At 34.8% G+C, this 4,689-nt stretch overlaps 1 long non-coding RNA gene across 1 annotated transcript; it reads right to left on the reverse strand.

The window, feature by feature from the left end:
- Positions 1 to 307: 307 nt before the first annotated feature.
- Positions 308 to 4,273, reverse strand: LOC140620027 (uncharacterized). Its single transcript, XR_012019774.1, has 3 exons — positions 4,064 to 4,273; positions 2,259 to 2,500; positions 308 to 532 (listed from the first exon to the last, which is right to left on the reverse strand). It is a non-coding gene; the product is annotated as an uncharacterized lncRNA (long non-coding RNA).
- Positions 4,274 to 4,689: the final 416 nt, after the last annotated feature.

A 4,689-nucleotide genomic window follows, 5' to 3' on the forward strand; every position in this document is an offset into this window, starting at 1 on the left:
CAGATATCTTGAATATTTAAAAACTTATTCTCTCTTATTTTCTCTGCATATATAAAAAAGTGAAAACTGATTTGTTCCATGATGTCTATTAAATCTGCTTTTGTGTGTTTGCATTCTGTGATTATATGATGAATTCTTTGCAAAATTACAACCCAATTTTTAGTAGTATCTAGAAAAGACATCCTCACATAAAAACTCAAATTTACTTACAAACTTTATCATCTATAATTAGAATTAGAAATCATTCTAGCAGCATAAATAATCCCAAAGCACTGGGTACTTTCAATTATTTTTAATGTTGCCAAATTACAAAATGAGCTCCCTACATGATGTAACACCACCACGTGCTAAAGAAAAGTTATTGGGATCCCTGGGTGGCGCAGCGGTTTGGCGCCTGCCTTTGGCCTGGGGCGTGATCCTGGAGACCCGGGATCGAATCCCACGTCGGGCTCCCGGTGCATGGAGCCTGCTTCTCCCTCTGCCTGTGTCTCGGCCTCTCTCTCTCTCTCTCTCTCGCTCTCGCTCTCTGTGACTATCATAAATAAATAAAAATTTGAAAAAAGAAAAGTTATTATGTTAAGCTAAAGTATATGCAATTCTTCAATACTTTAGTTATGGTTGTTAAAGTGATCACATAAGAAAACATTTGTTATCAAAGGGAAGGAAATGTAAATGGGAAATACATTATAAAAGACAAGTGCAACAAGTCAATGCTAGTGCCCCAAACACTATAATTCCTATAGAAACTAAGTATTTATTAAAGAAATTGTGAGGAAGTTCAAGTATGAGTTTTTTTTTAGAAGAAATGAAACAAAAGACTAAATAAAGAAAGCAAAACACTCATCTTTTATATCTGTTGCACTCTAGCTTCATCAGCATAAGCCTTAAGTTATATTTTTCACTGTTTTTTTTTTTCTAATAAAGGTGTAATCTTAGACTACTTTGTTATGGGGAAAATTATTATTAATGAAAAACATTAATTTAGTAATTCTGTAAATAGAATAAAAGAGACATTTAACATAAAATGTGAATGAATATATGGGGTGCCTGGGTGGCTCAGTTAAGCATGTGCCTTTGGTTCAGGTCATGGTCCTGGGATGCTGGAATTGAACCCTTCATTGGGCTTCCAGCTCAGCAGGTTGTCTGCTTCTCCTTCTTCCTCTACTCCCCGCCCCCACTCATGCTCTGTCTCTCAAACAAATAAAATATTTAATAAATGTAAATATATCAATATAATGCAGGTAATTTACATGACATAAAACTTACATAAAGTACATCTTATTAATAGTAGCAGTACAATCCAGGACAAGAAAAACACTTGAAAGAAGATTTTGGACATATAGACAAAAATATAAACAAAGCACAAAGCAAGCAGCAGAAGAATAAATAGGATAATGGCAAAATAATACCCTTTACTTGGCTTGTCATGGTCATTGATGTGAGTCATTGCTAAATTAAATGCATTTAAATCTAGCTCTAATTGCCACGTTACCACAATAACATGGCTACAAGACAATTAGTTGTTGTTGTTGTTGTTTTACCCCCAAGGAATGTGTAAATTCATTGTTTTTGTTGATTTTCATTTTGTTTTGATTCTCAGTAAGTTACAATGTGTTAATTCATTTGAAAATAAAGAGTGGGTGAGCAAATGGCAAATTATTCCTTAAATTAGGTATTGTAATCTAATTTCAGTTTACATAGGACACTTTTCTACCTCATACAAAATAAACAAGTTTAAATTGAATGCGCTTCACCTCATAAGAAATAAGCACAGAGGTGCCTGGGCGGTACAGTTGGTTAAGCGTCTGACTCTTGGTTTTCGACTCAGGTCATGGTCTCAGGGTTGTGAAATTGAGTCCTATGTTGGGCTTTGTGCTCAGTGTGGAGTCTGTCTAAAATTCTCTCCCCTTCTTCCTTTGCCTCTCCCTCCTACTCTCTCTCTCTAAAATAAACAAATTTTAAAAATATATATATTTGAACAAAAGTATGGCAAAATGTTTAAATCACATTTGGAAAAATAAATTTTGAGCTCTGGTATCATTCATAAAATATTAAAAGTGAATGCAATCATTAATTTATATTACCAGGATGGGACCTCAAAATATTCAATCTATAGCCTCCATGAAGGAAAATTAACTCAATATTCATGAATGTTTTATGATGTACCCAAGTACCTGTCTGTGCTCCTATTACCATGCATTTTCATCAGCCAGGAAGGATAACAGATTGTTGGGCACTGGAAGGAAATTCTGGCTTACTTTGTAATATCATATGTACTCTGCAGCAGTCGAAAGTATAGAGAGTGGCTTGTCACAAAGTATCTTCTACATTCCTGAAGGTTGAAGACCTTTCTTTTCCGAAACGATGGCTTTCTCAATGATTCAGAAGGGAGTCCACTGGGGAGTACAGCTGGTTAGACAACTTTCTAAATTGTTCAAAGTAATTCAGAGCACTGAAGAGATTAGGACATGACAGTCATCCCAATATAATCATGTTTTTCCTGTGTTGAATGAAATCAAAGTATCATTGTAAATTTATAGACAGCCAACTGACATGGCCAATATTCTTAGATTTTGTATGGAAAGGAAATAACTCCAGTCTTATTGCCAGTGATAACAATCTTTCAGACACTTCTGATACAATTTTGTATGGGAAAAGAGTAATATTGTCTCTCACACGTTTATCTCTCTTGAATTGGGAATTCTTAATATACCCCTAATTCTAGCTTGATACCTTAAAATTCAATATCAAGACAATTTTGATTTACCATTCTATAATGACCCTTTTATATTCAGTCATATATATATATGCATGGGAGAGATTTATTCAATTTCTGTCCATTCCTTTTAAACTCTTAGATTTAAAACAAAAGACTCAGATATTTTTTTGCTTTCTGTGATAGGCAGTAAAAAATTATTCAAATTTATAATGAACCTTTTTTGTGATAAATGTTTGTGTGGGGGTTAAGGGGCTAAGATTTTTCATGCAGCAACTGTTGCATGCCAAGCATTATGCATTAAATAAACACACAGATGCACATGCACTTAACATTGAGATAGAGATATGGTGAAGTATATACTTCATTGGATATTCATAAACTCCTTCCATTTAGTATTATAATATTGTGATGTAGTTATTTTAAGTTACACATGAGGAAACATCCTCAGAGTCTCAATCATGATAGTTCATGTCTATTAAGAGTTTATTATATATGCTAGATAGAGTATTTTCTCAGGACTGTTTTCATTTATAAATAACAACAGCCATATGAGGTTAGTTTCATTATTATCACCCTCTTCTGTAGATGAAGAAATAGCTCTAAGAAAGTGAAGGCAAAAGCTGATGAAAACCCAGCTGCTGAACCCGTTTTCCATGGATTCCCTAGTACAAAGCATTGCTCACACTCTCCTAAACCTAGTCTGCGCCAATTCATTTCTATGTGTGTGGGTTTGAGGAAAAAATTTGTCAGCATCCTCTGAACAGCTACAATCCTTCCCTAAATCTTTCCAAAAAACAGTTAATAAATAGTTGTAAGAGACAGTAACTAAGACTTATCATAGTATATTTAGAGAGAAATAAAAAAAATACTCTACTCTTTGGTGCATATTATATTGGAATGGATAAAAAATGTACAAAGTAGAACATTAAAAGCAAAGGTCTAAATATAGACCTTCAAGACTATTTAAATTTGATAATTAAGTGGGCTTTATGAGCTCCTATCACTTTTGTCCCTAAGCATCTATTTTGGCAAATGCCCCTAAAACATTTCAGTATCTGGCCACATTATTTCAAAGTGGGAAGATGGATCTCCTACAGCAGTTGTTACTTGACAGCAACAGTCTGACATGCAACAGTCTGCCACAACTAGGCCTCAGGCATCCCAGGGGAGGGGATGTACATCTGTCCTTGTGTGGAAGAGTTACCCAAAAGAGATCATCAAGAGACCATTCAACCCCAGAATAAGCTTTCATTATGAGTTGGGGAAATATCAAAGAATCAACATTTTACGATTTACAGAGCCCTTGTTAGCAGAAATGAGAAACCCGCTGAAGAGAATATTTACCTTCAGTTGGTCAAGCCTAAGTAATTTGAGTTTACAATTTTTCCTCACTCAGTGATACCTGACAAGATCCAGTTTTATGGTGAGGTGTCCTCAACTCCAGTAAAGAGTGTTAGGGAAGTTTGCTTGTTTGCTTCTTTCTTCAAGCAAACTATCTTCCTTGGCAGTTATAAAGGACATTATCTTTTTGTTGTATTACCAATTTGTGTTGAAATCCTGTTAATTAACAGTGACAAAAATACTTTGAGAAAAACACAAATTCCAACCTTGATATCTTAATATTAAACCTAGATATCTTAATATTAAAAAAGAAATTAATAGACATTTTCTATTATGGTATATTTTCCTATCACAGATTATTTAATTTTTTTCTGGTTAGGAATCACATTTATAAGCTCCCATAATATACCAGCCTCATATTGAAATCAAGAGGTAAGGGTACCTGGGTGGCTCAGTGGGTTGTGTTTGCCGTCAGCTCAGGTCATGGCCACTTCAGGGGGCTCCTTGCTCAGTGATGAGCCTGCTTCTCCCTCTCCCTCTGCTCCTCCCTCCTGCTCGTGCTCTCTCTTTCTCTGCTTCTCACATTCTCTCTCTCTCCAATAAATAAATAAAATCTTTTTTTTTAATTT

The sequence above is a fragment of the Canis lupus genome, chromosome 28 (assembly GCF_048164855.1).
Source record: "Canis lupus baileyi chromosome 28, mCanLup2.hap1, whole genome shotgun sequence".
In the NCBI taxonomy this organism is placed as follows: Eukaryota; Metazoa; Chordata; class Mammalia; order Carnivora; family Canidae; genus Canis; species Canis lupus.